Source organism: Rhinolophus ferrumequinum, chromosome 2, assembly GCF_004115265.2.
Source record: "Rhinolophus ferrumequinum isolate MPI-CBG mRhiFer1 chromosome 2, mRhiFer1_v1.p, whole genome shotgun sequence".
Classification (NCBI taxonomy): Eukaryota; Metazoa; Chordata; class Mammalia; order Chiroptera; family Rhinolophidae; genus Rhinolophus; species Rhinolophus ferrumequinum.
Window position 1 is genome coordinate 47,032,064 of NC_046285.1, and position 18,135 is coordinate 47,050,198.

Below are 18,135 nucleotides of genomic sequence, written 5' to 3' on the forward strand. Positions count from 1 at the left end.
GAGTGTGTGGTATTTTAGAGTAAAAAGAAAAATCTGGTTTTCTACAAAAGAAATGAATTTTCCACTTATTCATAAAATATTCGAAAGCCTGATAGGTAGCGGGCGCCATGCCAGGGGCTGGGGACAGGGATGAGCAAGGCAGGCCGGGTCCCGGTCTTCAAAGAGAGCACGGTGGAGTCCGGTGAGGCAACGACGCGCTCCAGGTGCCTGCCTCTGGCCCGGGTGGACCGCGCGCCCTTTGGCGCAGGCGATTGGGAGGTTGCTGTTTGCGGGCTCCGAGGTCTCGCAGCATAAGCAGCGCTTGAACTGAGTCTTACAGAATGAGTAAGAGTTTTGGCACGGGTTTTATATTTATTTTCCTGTGACTCTCTGGCCTTCTATCAAAAAAAAAAAGGGAAAAATTCCCGTTCTTGGACCAAAGAACGTTGGCGGATTCGTAAGCCCCCAACGTCGTAAGCCTCTTTCCATCTCCAAGGAGGAGGGAAGCGGGTGTCTTCGACCGCAGGTGCAGGATCTGTGGTCCCGGAATTCCTGGCGCGGCACCGGAGAGAACAGGAGAGGACCCGAGCGCAGGGACAGCCGTCCCCGGGGAGCAGACCCGATGCGTGGCCCTCGGGGGCGGGAAGACGCGCCCTCCGCGCCAGGCTCCTGAGGAGTCAGCTCTGCTGGATCTGGATTGGGAAAATGGTAAGGAACTCGGAGCGGCTCGGGGTGCAGGGTTAGGGAGCCTCCTGCGAGTGGGCTCCGAGGGGAGCGGGCATTAGCAGTCGCGGACCCCGAAGGGCCAGGCGGGCGGGGAACGCGGCCGAGGGGCGGAGCTCTGAGGCCCCGGCCGCGGCAGCGGCCCAGAGGGTCTGCGGGGGCTGCGGTGGCGGGACCCGAGGGCGGGCGGTTCCCCGAGATCGTGACCTTGGCATCCGGAGCCGAGCCAGCGCGCTGTCCTAGCTCAGCCACGATCCTATCCTCGTGGAGACACACAGCCGGCGCTGCCCCTGGTAAGGGAGCCCAAGCCTGAGTGCCAGGTAGGACCAAGGGCCGCGAGGAGGGCGGGCAGAAAGCGCCTCAATGCGGGAGGGGCAGTGGTGGGTCTGGGGGCTGCGGGCTCGGGTGCCAAACGAAGGGCACAGGCCGGAGCAGCTCAGCCGTGGGGACACTGGGTGCGAGCCGTGGGGCAAGTCAAGTTACAAGACCGAAGGCTTCCCGGGCGCAGGACCAGACGGCTCAGTTACCCAAAAGGGGCAGTGGGTCGCCCTCACGGATGACCGGGAGCGCGCACTAGGATAGCATCTAATGTCTGTGCCTGAGCCTTGTTTCTGCCTGTAGTGTTATTAGAAAGAACACCCTTTCCTGCGTGTGTTCACAAGGGAGCAGGCAATTTTGTAGCGTGTGCGCATATGGAAAGGAGGACCACGGCGTAAGCACCCATCCTGCTGGGCCATGAGCTCTCTTGGAGGATCCTTGGTTCAAGCCTCCAGGTGCTTTGGGGACCTTGTCTCGTTGGCACCAAATTAGAGTATCAGTCCCTGGCCTTACTACTCACCAATCTCCATATTCTTCGGTGGGGAAAAAAAGAAGAAAAAAAAGTACCAGATTGATGGAGACTTTTATTATTTTTAAGTTATTTTAAAATTGTAATTTCAAAAGATGCATATGGTTTTAAAAAATCAAATAATACAAACGTTTATCTTTTACAGATAATGCCTATACTAGCATTTGTGTCTATTTATACCTCCCTTGTCTTTTTTACCCATATCGTTTCCTATTCTTCTTCAGTCCCCTCTTTTTGATTCCGTATCCCACCTTCTGCTTAATGAAAGTACCAGTAGAAAATGACGTCATCACCACTGCCTACATCCCTTAAACTCCAGTATTCCCCGCTGGCACCACCCCTGCTGTCTTCAAAGTCTTTCACTGTGGTGGCCCTTGGGGTAGGGAGCCCACTACCAAGAGGGCATTTCATTTCCTTGCCTTAACTTTCCCAGCAAGTTGAAGAAAGCAGCATTGGGAAAGTCCAGGAGGAGTTCTGCACTATCGGTTCTTTTCCTTAAACTGGACTTTCCAAATGCAATTTAAGTAGAGTCTGGTACTGAGGGGAATTAATTAAAGGATATTTCCTAAAAATGCTTAGATTTCCAAAAATTAATACTACACTGGTTTGGATTCCTGAAAGCAAAACTTCACCAGTTACACCTTTCTATTGCCCTCCCCCGCCCCCAAGACCAGCAGGGGCACTCATAGGATTTTTCCTCTGTTAAGAACTCAGAGAGTGGAGGTTTTATACTTGTGAAGAGGCTCAGGGACTGTAGCTTTGAGGTGGTGGTGGTGGTGGTGGTGGTGGGGTGATATAAAGGAAGGAGTTAGAGAGGTGGAGGGAAGTAGGACAGGAGGAGCAGGCCAAGACCCCTGAGTGGAGAAAAATCCGGGGGCACAGGGTCCTGTCATTCAGAAACCACCGCCAGATAATTTTGTTGCCAACAATCATCACACTCAACTCTTTTCCAAGGTTTTTTCTATGCAAAGCCAAAACACATTGAGAAGTGGAAAAAAATCAGCAAATAAACACATTTTTATATGATAAAATAGAAGTGGTTTAAATTACTTTTATTGAATTAATATGTTTCTTAGGAGCTGTGTAGAGTATCTAAAATAACCTAATGACTACTCCAGTCTCAACATTTTTCTTTATTTTGTTCATTTTTTCATGTTGCATGACCTTGACTTAGATCCCACACATGTCAGAATATTCAGGTTGATTAGAAGCTTCCACTTCTCAGAAGCCTTTTTGCATGGGGGGTAGGGATGGGAGGGCAGGGGAGAAGATTTGAAAATAAAGACTGATCCTTGTGGTAGGGTAGGGAAATAGTGATGTGGAATGGACTGAGTATCAGCTTGAGTCTGGTAAGGAATCAGGCATAATTCTTAAGAGAACAGGAAAATGAGTAAGAGGTAAAGGAATCATTCATCATTCATTCATTCGAAATATTTATAGAGTGCCTGGCTGTGTGCCATTTACTGGGGAAAGAAAGATGAATAGAACCAGGCAAGGTCCCTGATCTCCTGAAATTTACAGACACTTTGGGGAGGCGACCATTGATAAAAACAACTAAGTGTTGAATATGTAATTACAAACTAAGTTAGCTCTCCAAAGGAGAGAAATGAAGTTCTTTGAGGTTGTGTACACACTGCATTGCAAGACCAAGGAAGGCTTTCTCAAGGAGATTTCCCTTGAGCTGATATTCAAAGGTAGGTGGGAATGTTGGGAATATATATGGTTTGAGGTAGGACCAGAATGTACAGGTTAGGAATTGCATTTGGCTGCTACCATGTTTCCCCGAAAATAAGACGTAGCCAGACCATCAATTCTAATGCATCTTTTGGAGCAAAAATTAATATAAGACCCAGTCTTATTTTAATAAAATATAAGACTGGGTCTTATAATATAATATAATACCTGGTCTTATTTTAATATAAGACCTGGTCTTATATATGTGTATTATATAAGACCAGGTCTTATATTACTTTTTGCTCCAAAAGATGCATTAGATCTGATGATCCAGCTAGGTCTTAGTTTCAGGGAAATACGGTAGTAACCAAGAAGTTTAGTTGCCATGTGGTGTTTGCCTTACGGCATGTAGATACATGTAGAATTGGCATTTCTGGAATTTGGGGAAAGGATGTTTTGTTATCACAGCATCCCTTATGCTGTCTTGAGTTGGTCATGGCTTTCCATTGCTGTTTTTCTTTTAAATTAAATGTTTAAGTTAACTTTATTCTTATCCGTCTATTTTATTGTGCATAATAAAATATGTGCATTGTGGTTCAACTGTGAATCATCCATACTCTCATAACTAAGGTAGATATGTATATAACTTCCATATCAAATTTAGTGTGTATGGTGACAGCTTATTGTTATCGCTGAGTACTTTCCTAGGTGAAAACAGGTGTGGCAAGTAGACTACAGTATCTTCTCTCCACCCCTAAAGCTTCATGTACATCTTCAGAGTTCCATATACAGTCCATATACAGTAAAGAAATAAAAAGTACTAATTGCATTGTTGCTGTAAGGAAAACTAATTACAGCTCACAATGTAGTGCATGGGGTGCTCTGACCAAGCAGCACATTTCATGTGCAAACAAATCTTTTCATTCATTCAACAGTATTTACAGTAAACCTTCTCTATGCCCAGAATTGTGCTAGATACTATGGATAAAATGGGTGAGTAGGACAGTCCCGGCATTTAAGGAATTCATAGAAGTCTAAGAGCGGGAGACATACTCATCCATGTAAGGGGAGGAAAGTATTGTGGTTGCTGTAATGGAAGCATAATTAGGGTACAGCGATGCACAAAGAAGGGAGTGATCACTTCTACTAAGGAGAGGAGGGGTTGAACAAAGGAAGAGTTAACACTTGAGTTGAATCTTGAAAGATAGATAAAGGGGAGAGGGCATTACAGAAGAGGGATTTGTGTGCAAAAACAAAAACAGCGGCATGAAAAAGCATGTCAAAGTCCAGGACCTGCTAGTGGCTCAAAGAGCTGAAGCATAAAAAACAAAAAGGGGCGCGTTAAGAGAGAAGGCTGGAGTGGTAGGTAGGCCAGGTCCCAGAGGAACCTGCACGCCATCTCATGGATAGCATGATGGTTAAAAGATGCACTGTAAGGTCATAGGGACCCAGGTTTGAGTCATGGCTCTGCCACTTTCTTGATGTGGGGCCTTGGTTAAATAACGTGGCCTCATTAAGTAATACTGATGAAGGTTGTACCTCCCTTATTGAGTTGCTGTAAGAATTGAGATAAGTCACGTAGTACCTGGCACAGATTGTGCACCCAGTTATTGATGGCTATTATTTTCATTATTTATCCTTGGGCAAAGGAGCCACTGGAGCGTTTTAAGTAGAGGAGTGACTTAGTGAGCATTTTGTTTAGAGCACAATCATTCTGGCTGCATGTGGATGCTGAGTTAAAGGGGGGTAAATTTAGAGCAGAAAAACTACTTAAAGAGATTATAACCATTCACATGATGGTGAAGATATGAATGATGGTAGCCACGATACTGTCCATGGAGACAAAGAGACAAATGCTTGAGATGGGTGCAAGGTGGACTCCACTGAGCTCAGTTACTCATTAGATCCCACTCAGTTAATCCCAGAAGTGGGATTCTGGTCTGTCATCCTCTGGTTCTATCATCCAAGTGATCTTAAGATAAACAAAAGAAAGTCGGTTATCAAGTAGGACTGGGGAGCCAGTATCTAGAAAGTGCTTATGTGAGAGGACTTAATGAGAGGTACCAAACAAGATCTTTCTAATTCAGAAGACTCCTTGACAACTTCTATCATAACATAAAATAGGATCAGGAAATCTTAGTTGATCCATAACAAATAAAATTCTCTCTTTCTCTCTCTCTGTCTCTCATCTCTGGGAGGCTTTTAATTCAAAGTAAATGAACATCAGACGTCATGCATTAGCCATTGTCATAAAATGGCACATACAACCCTCACTCATGCCTGGTAGATTTGGTTCAACTCTTGCCTGATACTAGCCTGATTGAATTTTTTTCTCAAGAGTCCTCCCACAATCCACTAAGCACTGGCTGAGGTGCCTTTATTAAAGCCAGTGAGAATTAGAGGATTTAGGTAGTCCCTATTTTATAATACAGCGTAGTCTTGGTAATCACATCATGCATTCACAAGATGGAAAATAATCCAGACGTATGTGATAGTGTTTGCTGAAAAGTTGCCGGGAGCTTTATGCCTGTTTCCCCCAAACATGGATCCTGGCAAATGCTGATTGAAGGTAGTGCTGGGTTTAGTTGCTTGAACAACTGTATCACTATTCAAAGCCACAGAAATGAAATGACATGATAATTAGGCAGGGCCAATGAGCGAGATGGCCAAATGTGAAGTGAGGAAAAATAAATTCTGCCTGTGCCATGGACAGCCTAGAAATTGGATAAAAGTGGACTTTCCATCTCTCTGACCTTTGGCAACATATTTAACCTCTCTGAGCCTCATTTTTTACTGGTGGATATTCTTTGATGTCTGTAAAACTGAGGTAATGTCTCTTTCAAAGGATGGTGGTGATGGTTAAATATATATATATGGAATGTGCTTAAACACAATGCCTGGCATAGGATGGGTGCTTAACTGGCCGCAGTGCTTTGGCTCAGCTGTCTCTGAGGTCTTTCCTCGCATTGAAAAAAAGCAGGAAGAATAAGATTTCTTAGGGTAGTTAATCTGAATTAATTGGCTTTTATGTGTTTCTCAACTATGATTGATTTTTTTCCTCTGAGAACCAGGGTGGAAACCTGTTTTCCTCTACCCTCTGGGAACGCTTTGCCCCCGTGACAATGGGGGCAAAGGTAATATGATACCTGCAGAGAGGGAGCTAATTTTAGCTATTCTCCTTTCAACAATCTTTCACATACACACAAGCAAAATTACTAACAACTAGAAAAATGAAACGATTTGCCTTTTTTATCCTGTGTTTTTTGTTGGTGGAGTTTCTAACAGATGTTTATTTCTTGTTTTTCATGTAGAAAGAAACAGGCTCAAAAAAATTGTAAATGTTCCCTTCCATAACCATAAGCTCTTTTCCCTTAGCAAAAAGTTCTGTTTTTCTCCTCTTAATAGAAGTTGATAGCTGAAAGAATTATCATATCCTCTATACAGTTTTTCTAAATATTCTGTAATTTGACAAAAGCCTTTTGTCAAATTTAGTTTCGTTCAACAAACATCACTTGAGCTCCAGCTGCATACTAGATGTTGAGTCAGCATCGTGAACTCAGAGACGCCAGCCGTGGTATCCCACATCTGTAGTTTGGTAGCCCTTGCAGAAGAGGATGGGTAGGGAGAGGAGGAGAGATGGTACCAGTTGACTTGGGAGAGCCAGTGAGTGGGGAACGCTCAGACCAGGGTTCTCCACCACAGCTGCAGACCAGCAGTCCATCAGATCATGACCTCCTGCAGGTCACACTCCAGGTGTGCTCATCCCTATGCCCCAGGCCCTTGCCACGTGAGCCCTTTAGTGCAAAATGTTTCTCGATTTAGAGATCAGGAGAAAGACATAGTGAGGAGGCCAAGTGCCTTCTATTTCTGCATTCTTAAAAATCCACTGTTCCAAATAAAGATTTGCTCTATGCAATTAGCTGATTTTCACCCTTATCTTTTGAGAGGCAGTGCAGTATAGTGGTTACAAGTCTGGGCGCTGGAGTTAGCTTGGCCCTGTGTCCCAGCTCTACAGTGTACTATTGTGTGACCTTGGGCAAGTTGTTTCACCTCTCTGTACCCCAGTTTCCTTATCTATAAACTGAGGTGACTAATATTACCCACCCCATTGGTGATTAAAAGACTTACGTGAGCTAATAAACATTGTTCAGGTTCATCCAGCACAGTTACTATGTCTTATTCAATGCTAAAACCCCAGAATTTAGCATGGAGCTTGGTACACTGGAGAAGCTGAATGAATGAACAAATCTTGACATGTAGGCTGATACAGCAGTCAGTGATTGACAACGCACTTTCCTATCATAAACTCATTTGATCCTCAGCATCTCAGGAGATAAATAAGGGAAATGGGCATAATAGGTACCATCATCTCCATTTTACAAGTGAAGAACCAGGGCACTGAAAGGTGAAGTGACCTGACAAAGAAAGCACAATGATAAACAACAGACGTGATTCATGCTCTTAACTCCACTTATTTCTAGCCCTGTGATCTTCTCACTACCTGGCTGCCTCTCTATGTTATTCAGGTTTCGTGGAACTAAAAGAATGTCCACTAGCAAAAATGAACTCACATAACTATTTAGCTTTCTGAAGAAATGAACTTCTTACTGTAAATACACCCAGTCAAATTGTAACTTCAAGTTAAAAGTTGAAGTTTGGAAAGTTTGTATTTTGGGGGATGGGGAGAAAAGCAGAGGATATTTCATGGGAATGAGGAAGTTCTTTCTAAGTGTGAAAGTAGCAGAGAATCATGAGGGAAAACATTACAGATTTTGTTACATAAATATTTAAAATACTTATGTATAAAAAGTCATAATTAAATTAAAAGGAAATTAAACTTTAAAAAATGCAGACATGCCAAAAGGTTAAAAATTTCAATATCTAAAGAGTTCATAGAATGTAATAAGAAGAACAGAAGACCTTAGTTTTCAAAAAAGTGGGCAAAGGATGTAACAGTTTTCAAATGAGGAAAAGCACATGGTTGATGAACATATAAAATATTTTAATTTTACTTGAATGAAAGAAATAAGGATTTTAAAGATGATATACCAGTTTGCTTATCAAGAATATTAAGACTTTAACAATAATACTAATGGAGGGGGATAAAATGGTTACCCTCATAACTAATTATCTGGAAAGTAATTGCCTTAAAACTGTTTATAGTCTTTGACAAAGGAATTGAATTTCTCGGACTCTATCCTAAAGAAGCCATTAGAAATATGATTTTACACTTATGCCCATGCCCAAAAAGAAAGAAGATATATAAGAACCTATAAAGAAAATGTGCTTGGTGCTATTGAATGACCACAATAACTAAAGTGCTGAAGGAGTGTAACAGAAACCTAAAAAAAAAAAAAAAAAAAAAAAAAAATGTTTTAAATAAAAAGACTTATGCCTAAAAATGTTTTTCACAGTGTTTATTTATGAAAATGAAATGATTAAGATTGATGATAGCCACAGAATACAGTCACAGAAAGCGGGATAAAAAGTGGTGTCAATTCAATCAAGTTTTGCTGCTAATAAAGTTACAGAAAACCTTTAGGTTTGTAGAACTTCGAGGATTTTGGAATTATACGTCTATATTGATTCATTTAACCCACATAAAGTATGCTGTGGGTACTCCTGTGATCCCCACTGTATGGATGAGGAAAGTGAGGCATAGAGAAGTTTCCAAGGTTACAGGGCTAATATTCACTTTTTTAAGAAATCATTTTCCATAGGTTTACTTTCCTTGCAGAATCTCTCAAGTTTTCTTATGAATTAACCCTCAAGCACATGTGAAAAATTGAGATCAATTCTAACTGGAGTCAGGTGTATCTTCTTTGAGCTAATCTCTTAGCCAAGGACCGTTTCCAAATCCTCCAGCCCAGGACTTTCAAACTTTAAACTGGGGTATTATTGACATGGAGATTGCTGAGCTTCACCCCCAGAAATTCTCCTTAAGTAGCTCTGGGGTGGGGCCCAATGCCTGTAGTTGTCACAAGCTCTCAGGTGATATGTTAGGTACCCTGCTCTAATCCATCCCTTTTTCAGTTTTTATCACCCCTCATATTGTCCCTTTCTTATGTGAACATTTTCATTTCTAGAATACTTGTTTTATTATATTATTCTCCTATCTTCTCATTTCTATGTTGTGCTTTCATTTCTAGGAATAGTATCATAATAAAATTGTTACTTTCTAAGTACTTATCATGTACTAGTAACTGTGCTAGTGCTTTGTTTTTATTATTTTTTCATCTTTTCATCAACCCTGAAAGGAGGGTATTATTATCCTTATTTTAGGGATGAGAAAACTGAGGTCCTAGGATTCCCAGCAAGTGGGAGAAACAAATCCTCTTTAGCCCAAAACCCAGGCTCTTTCCATTTTACTGTCCCGCCCTTCTCACATGGTGGTACATGTCACCAGGTCGCCATTCTACATGCTTTCTCAATCCTCCCTCAGCCTCGTAGCTACAGCCAGTGAGTCTCTAATCTGGAAGCCCCTTCTCTACTCATCACCTCTCCCCATCCCATCTAGGCCTTCTAGGCAGGAAGCATTACCAGCTCTGCCTGTCCACAGCCCACGCTGTACTGCGTCTTTTGTTCTTACTTGGCCATTTACCTTATGTGTTTCCTTTTTTCCATACCAAAGGATTTGTCTTCCTAACTGGATTTGGAACTCCTTGAATGCAAGGCTCATCTCTGGCATCTCTAGGTCCCCCTTGGAAGAGCCATGGTGGGAACTGATTGCCTCTCTTACCCCCCTTCCTACTTTTCTCCCTCCCTATCCTCCTATCCCTACTACTTGTCCCTTCTTATCTTGGTGAAATGAAGCCACACCAATAAGAAGGCAAAACACAGCCGAGTTTGATCCTCCTTAATTCCCATCCCTGCGTTGCAGCTGTGGGTGGTTTGCAGCGTTTGCCCTGCTGTTCTACAATATCGTGAGGAGGAACTTTCCATGAGGCCCTGCACTTGGCACTTGGTTTTTCTTGAGGGTTTCCAGACACCCCTCCCCTCCTTCTATATTTACTCAAATTCCATTTCCATTATTTTACTTCCCAGTTTCACTTTGCATCCTTGTCTTTATTCAAGTATATGCCAAGAGCTCTCACCCGCCCGTTCCCAGCTTGTGTATCTGTGGAGCTACTTCGCCCTGGTGAGGTCTGTTAGGACCAGTATGGTGGGACACATTCATTTGGGCTGTACACGTTGCTTATTTTTCTCCCCTCCCGTCTCCTCCCCCTCCCCCACCTTTTTCTCCCTCCTCCTTCTTGAGGTCATTATTCCTGTTTATGATTTGGGTGGTGTTATCAACCCGCTATGACAGCTTACAAATCTCAGGGCTTGTAATCTTCCTTTTGCAATTTTCCCAAAACTTGTCATCCTCTCCTTGGAAGGGGTCTGATGAGCAGCTGGGCCTCATAGTCAAAGGGTGAGATTTTCCGTGGTGCTTTTATTTCCTCCCTGTCCATTAGTGCAAAAGTGCCGGTTGTGTTTGGGTTACAGCCTTGTGTAGCTACTCAGCTAAACTGATGCCATCCCTAGTACATAATTCTAGATTCAATTAGTTTTCTTGTTTCGAAGGCTGTTTTTCTAACCCACATTTATGAACCAACCTTGTGGTCGTCCTGATGCTTCCTTTCAGTGTCTCCTGGGATCTGAATTTTTTCTCTTTTGTGCCTCATTCTATGTGCTGTTCTTGGTAGCATTCACGGTGAAACACTAGTGGGAAAAAACCATTCTGAGGAATGCCGTTTACTGTTCCTTTAGTGTTTACAATGTATTAGGCAATGTGTTCAGCATTTTTATGCCTTGTTTTGTTTAATCCTATCAAAACTTTTACTTAGGTATTTCCCAGTACGATGGGAAAACTGAGGTGTAGTGAAGTTAAGTGACTTGCCTGTGGTCTCATGACCAGTAAGTGGTCGGCCTAGATTCAAGCCTAGGTCACATAATTCCAAAGCCCATAGTCGAAATTTAGATTCTGGGAGCTTTCTTCTATCCTTTAAAAATTATCGGGGGTGCCAAAAAAAGTGTAAATAAGTAGACACTTTGGTCAACGTTGCTCAAGCAGTAGTTCACCGTAATCAGACGTGTCTGTGGCTATGAGTTTTTGTTTCTTTATTAACCATTGTCACCCTAATAAACTTTAATTAAAAATGTTTTAAAAAAGAAGTGTCTGGACGCTGGTGGTAACCCCTTTGAGCACCTCTTGTAATTGCAGATGTCAAACATGACTTGCATTCATCTTTTGTTACAAGTATATATTGAGTATTACAGTTTTAATAGTTTTCCTTTCTTAAAAGGTGTATACATTTTTTTGGCACCCTCTGTATAATGATTTAGCCAAAAGCTCTCTCATAAACTGCTGTGACAGTGTAAATGGATACACCCTTTCTGGAGAGCAATTTGGTAATCCATATTAAAAGCTTTTGAAATGTTCTTATCCTTTAACAATTCCCATTCCTGAATTTTTACTAAGGAAATAATCATTAATATGCGCAAAGATTTAACCTAAGGAAGTTCAGGGTGGCAGTATTCATAATATGAAAAATTTGAAACTGGTTCCAGGTATAACAGAAGGAAACTGGCTAAATATAGTGTGATACAGAGAGACAATGAAATACCACATATTCATTATAAGTTATGTGGAAAAAGAATATTCAGTGACATAGAAATGTGTTCTTAATATAAGAAGTAACATACTGTAGGATTTCCAGTGAAATCCATTTGTGTAAAAACAGATAGTACAAAACAGATTCAAAGAGAAATGATATAGAGCCAGAGACATAGATACGTATGTGGTATATGTAAAAATAATGTGGAGAGTTGTGAGATCAAGGAGATAAAATTAAGACCAATTTTTATTTTCTTCTTTTATCTCTTTTACCATGTAATAATTACTTTTTAAATTGACATCGAGGGTGTTTTAACTTTTTGTTTCAGTTTTGTTTTGTTTTTTTGAATTGGAAAAATGTCTGGATGTTGTTTGAAGATGTAGAGTCCTAGCAACTCCATCTTGGCGAGTCCCTCTGTTGATGTTGTTATGCTATCGATTTCTGGGTTTGTTGTCTTTGCAGGGCTGAGCTGGGCAACTGATCATGTGTATTGCAAGTATTAATAGTTGCATGAAACTGAGCTTTGTCTGGCATTTCATATCCTTGTGTGGTTCAGGTGGGAAATTCATAGCTTACTTGGTCCACATCTAAACTAAACTAAACATCCCGAGCTCAACTAACTAAATGTCGTCTCCACGTCCCTCTGCTACTTGGTTTTGTGACTCCAGCAGCCCTTATATTTCCCTCTAGAGTAATAGCTATCTTTGAGAACCCTTACTGATACTGTAAAAGAAATTTCACACTTCTTTCTTTCAAATTATAGATCTTTGACCATTCTTCATATTTCCCAGTGCTCCCATTGTATATTTATAATTTCCCTCACCAACAAGCATTTGTACAGACACTAAGTTCTATGTTCTCAGTTTCTTTAATGACCTTGTTTTCTTAAGGCAGGTTTTTATTAGTTTGTCTCTTTGACCCAGTGTGCTTTGGTTTCCTGACCAGGTCAACTCCCAACTGCCTCGTGCCATTGACTCATATCTGTTCTCCAATGCTCATCACCTTACCTCCCTCCTTTCAGACCTCAAGATGTCTTTGAAAAGCTCCTTACTCTTGCTTCAGGTTTCTTGCTGCTCTCATTGCTTTGATCACCTCTCTGCCAGCTTCCTTCATCGACCCCATTTCTGTTTTAAGAGAGCCCACCTATCTGTCTTTCATCTATTTATATTCTCCATTCAGCTGCTAATTCTTAGTCTAATCATTGCAGCCTTTGATTTAGGCCTTCCCTGAAGCTTTTTTTACTTTAAAAACAAGTTCCACAATTTGACTCCTGAGGGGCTCAGAGCTTACTGACTCATGTCTTGTTTTCTGTTGTTGTTGTTTTTAGGGCATAATCAATTGTGGAAGGAATAGTTTAACCTCAGAAAATAAAATGCTGAAACAAAATATCAATTAGTATTCCCTCTATAAAAACAAATAATATATTTAAAAGCAAGTAATCTTTGAAAGGAGCAGTTATCCCTTACTAGCCAAAAAAAAAAAAGAGTTCGCTACAGATTTCCCCCTCTAGGAACGAATCATAAGGAGATAATTGGACAAATGTTTAAAGAGTATTAGAAAATAGGTTAATTGAAATGTTGTTTGTAATAGTAAAAAAGAAAGAAATATCTTAAATGCCCAGCAGTAGACGATGATTGGTTGTGTAAATTTTGACTCATGTATAACATGAATCACTATGAAGTCACTAAACATGATTATTATGTATTTATGACAATAAACACATATTGTTGAATGAAAAAACAGGTTGTAGACAACAATGTGTAATATGATCCCAATTCTGTAAAATTGTATATGTACGCATATATATAGTCACCAAAACGAGGTCTCTTGGTGATGGACTTTTGGATGATTTTTAATTTTATGTTTCTTTTCATTTCTTTTTTATACTTTTCAACATTGCTTGTGTATTTTACAGTTAGCAAATATTGTTTTTACACCAAAAAAACCTTATTCTTTTTAGTAAATTTTACAACAAACTTTAATTTTTGATTGTTCATTTTACGTTTCCCTTACATTTTGCTATGAAAATATCAAACATTGTTTGCTTTTTATTATCCACATTCACCCAGGGCCAGATGCCCTCTCTGCTTCTATCACACCTGACCACCCAGCCTTGTTCTGCATGCTTTTACACCCTCACTTTGGGAGACATGTATTTCCACGGTTGCATAGTCCTAATTGTTGTAATAGGAAATTTTTCTCCTGCTATGCTGGAAACCTAAGGCATTGTTGTACAATTCTGATGTTTAGAAAATTCTTCCCTACATCACACCAAAATCTATCTCCTTGGAATTTCTGCCTGTCTGTTCAGTCCTATTCTATATACACCCACCTAAAAAAAAAAATCAAAGACTTCTTTCTTTCGGCATCCTGAAAACTTCAATCATGTCCCAACTAAGAGTTCTTTTCTCCAGGCAAATCCTAATAAACATTTATACTAGAAATAATATGTAATGTATAGGTATGGTTTAAAAAATAATAATAAAATGAATACATGTGTACCTATAATCCAGCTTAAGAAAATTAAGTCTTTGGAATTCCTGTGTGCCTCTAATCAAGTCCATCCCGCTCCCTCAAAAAGATCACCACTCCCGAATTTGTATTTCACATTCCCTTCCTTTGTAGTTTTATGACATATATGTGTTCACCTCATTATGCCATAACTTGGGTTACTGTAATGCACATTAGTTCATATGCAATCGGTAAATAAGGGAATTCTGTCAGAATACACAGAAGTCACATTGTTTATATGAGATTTTCCCCCCACATAAATGTTCTGTATCACTAAGGAGCAGCAAGATGGCTGCAAAGTGCACTAACACAGCTGAGTACAGCAAGCTGTGAATTTCTGTCCACAAAGCTCATCCATTTCAAGTTCTTCCTCTTGTCTCACTGTGACCTTGTACATTGCCTGGGAAGTGCTTGTTACACAGTTCTTCCTGATCTTTGGATGTTTTATCCTAAGGCAGCTTCCTCAACCCTTCCTTCAACCTTCTCCTAAGAAGCTATCTTCCTCTTTTCTGTAAGATGAATTTTCATATTTGCAGTAGTAGTTCTTTATTAAGAATGTAATGTATCTTCTAATTATCCTAATGTTTTATTAGGATTTTTATTGGTTTTATTAATATTCTGGTTACAAAGTCATGTAGAATTTCTGTGATTTTTTTTCCATAGGAAAACAGCCCATAATCTGTTATTTTTAATGCATCGTTTTGCACGAGAGCATTTTTTATACATATATCACATTATATCAGAAATGCTTGCACCCCTAAAGAATGCTTTGTTTAATTTGCATTGTTTTGAATTTTGTACAAATGGAGTCATGCTCTTTGCATTCTTTTGCAATATGCATTTTTTTAAACATTGTATTTGTGAGAGTAACTCAGGTTAATGACTATGGCTGTGGTGCATTCATTTTCACTGCTGTGTAGAATTTCATCATATGAGTGTACCAAAATCTATTTATGTATTTTCCTGTCAATCAGTAATTGGTATTTGCAGGTTCCTGCTGTTATGAAAAACAATGCTGTTATAAACATTTTTGTACATGACTCCTTGGCACATATGCAAGAGTCCTAGAGCAGTCTACCCAGGGTAAAAGTGCTGGACTTAGGGTATGCAATCTTCATGTTTACTGGACAATGTAAAATGGATTTCCAAAGTGATTTTGCCAATTTAAACTTCCACTATTAGCGTATGAGAGTTCTCATTTATCCACATCCTTGCCAACAGTTGAGTTACTGCCAGATTGTTGTGGTTTTAATTTCAGATGTGTATGTGTTTCTTTCCTTGTCTATTCATATTCTTTTTCTCTATGAAATGCCTGTTGATGTCTTTTGCCCATTGTTTTTCCATGGAGGTTTCTATTCTTCTTTCAGTAGGAATGCCATACTATTCCCTTTTCAGTTACATTGCTGCACTTATCCCCTTCCAGTTTGCAGCTTGTCTTTTCACTTTATAGGATCTTTTTTGTGAACAGTAGTTCTTCGTTTAATAAAGTTGAATTTATCATCTTTCATTGTTTGCATTTTAGTTTACTTTTTCTTTCCTTCTTTCTTTTTTTTGTTTCTTGAGGAGGGCGCAGCTCACAGTGGCCTGTGTGGGGAATGAACCGGCAACCTTGGTGTTATTAGCACCAGGCTCTAGAGCTAACCAGCCACCCCTACTTTACTTTTTAAAGAAATATTTCCATATTTGATGTTATAAAGACATTTTATATTTTCTTCTAAATTTTTAAAAATTCTATGTATCACATTTAAATCTTCAAGCATTTGCAATTGATTCTTGTGTGTGATCTGAGTACAGGTCCAAATTAATTTTTTTTCTCACATGGTTAACCAGTTTTCTAAATACTGTTCATGAATAGTCCACCCTTTCTGCCACCAACATACAGTGCCACCTGTCAATTATTAAGGTTCCATATATGCATGAGTCTGTGTCTGGACTCTTTACTCCGTACTATTTATCTTCTCCACCATACCACTGTCTCACTTAGTCCAGCATAATATTGTTTTGGCAGCTGGTAGAGTGACCCTCCCTTGCATGTTCTTCTTCTTCAGGAGTATTTACTAGTCTCACTCCTTTGCTTGTCCAAAGAAATTTTACAATCAATTTGTCAAGTTGTGTGCATGCAAAACACACACACCCTTGCTGTCAAGTGCATGCACGCTTGCTCACACACATACACACACACACACACAGCTGTTGAGATTTTTATTAGAATTGCAGTGAACATATAACTCAGTTTGGGAGGACTGCCATCATAGCAATATTGAGTCTTCCTATTTATGAACACCATTAGAGCTCTCCATTTATTCAGGTTTTCTTTACTGTTTTTTAATAAAATTTGAAATTTTCTCTATAAAGTTCTTGCACATCTTTAGTTCATTCTATCCTTGAGAAAAATTAATTTTTTTCTGTTATAAATTGTGCCTATTTACAAAGTATATATATATTCTGTTATTGCTGATTAATAAAAATGCAGTTGAGTTTTATATACTATATATCTGGAAACTTTGCTAAATTCTCTTATTAATTCTAATTACTTGTACGTAGAGGCTAAGATTATCATGTTGACTGTAATGAATCATAATTGTATTTTTCTTTTCTAACCTTACACTTTTGATATATTTTCGTTATGCTACTAAACTGGCTAAAACCACTGGAAAATGATAAAGAGAAGTGAGATGGGGCATCTTTGTCTTGTTTCTGATTTTGAAGGAAGAGCTTTTAACATTCGATCATTAAGTGTAGTGATTGACAACCTCTGGCAGCCAGTTGCCATGTGTTTTGGAGTGCATTGTTCTCATACTTGATTGGGAAATGCTCAACTTTAGGTCAGCCTTGGAGAAGAGGCAAGATTGCATGCTTTAGATCTAAATTACTTCGGCTACATAGTACGAAAAAGGCTCCTGCAAGTAGTCCACCCTCCGTCACTAGAGTTTGACATTGGGTTTGGGGCCCAAGCCCCAGCTGATGTTCTCTGTGCTTGCATTTTTTTTCTGAAACCTAGAGGACAGGTTTCCGGTAGTTCTGAGTCCCCAGCCAAAAACCACTTCCTAAGGCAGTGGAGTAACAGAATCATACATGGTTGGACCCCACCCCAGAGTTAATGAGTCAGCAGGTCTGGGGTGAGGACTGAGAATTTGCTTTCTAAGAAGTTCCCAGATGACGCTAATGCTGCTGGTCCTTGAACCACACTTTGAAAAATACCGTCCTAATGTTCTCTCCTTAAAACATCCCAACAGTGGATAGTCCAGAGACCAGCAAACAAAATTATTAAAGTGCCTGAGAAGGAACGAGGAAGATTGCAAAGAATGACAGCAGCTACCTTGAGTTCCACCCCTGGAGAGTGACAGATAGCCACTTCCAAACACGGGAGAATGGAAGGAGAGGGAAACATGGGAGAAAATAGGAGATTCGGAAAAGAACAATGGAGGGAATTCATGGGAAAATAGGAAGGGAGACCACAAATTAGCAAATACATCAGGTGGGGCTGATTATTCAGTTTATATCCCACAAAGAATACAGAGGAGAAGAATGACAGTGATACCTGTGTAGCTTTGGGAAGGGGAGGTGACAGAACAGTCATTTAAGCAACTGTTCCTTGTGAAAATCTAGTCCACATAAAGATGGCCCTCTGCCAAGTAAGACAGTGAGTGCTGGATAAACCAGAAACCCATACCCTAGGAAGTAAGAGAATTAAGGTAAGCTTCCTATTAAGCAGATAAACTGGATTTATTCTTAAAGCAGGAAAGAAAAGGGAAAGTACGACAAGCAAAGAAGGCTTAAAGTAAAGCCATGTTCTTCACA

At 40.1% G+C, this 18,135-nt stretch overlaps 1 protein-coding gene across 2 annotated transcripts in view; it reads left to right on the forward strand.

The window, feature by feature from the left end:
* The first annotated feature begins 412 nt into the window (after window positions 1–412).
* The window catches only part of CASR (calcium sensing receptor), a 71,320-nt gene continuing 53,597 nt past the window's right edge, over window positions 413–18,135 (forward strand). Inside the window, exon 1 of one of the 2 annotated variants that reach the window (XM_033129401.1) lies at window positions 413–687. The gene's annotated coding sequence lies outside the window, so the exon portion shown is untranslated. Of the gene's footprint in view, window positions 688–864; window positions 1,023–18,135 lie in introns of those variants that run through there. The other variant, XM_033129410.1, reaches the window with a different exon arrangement.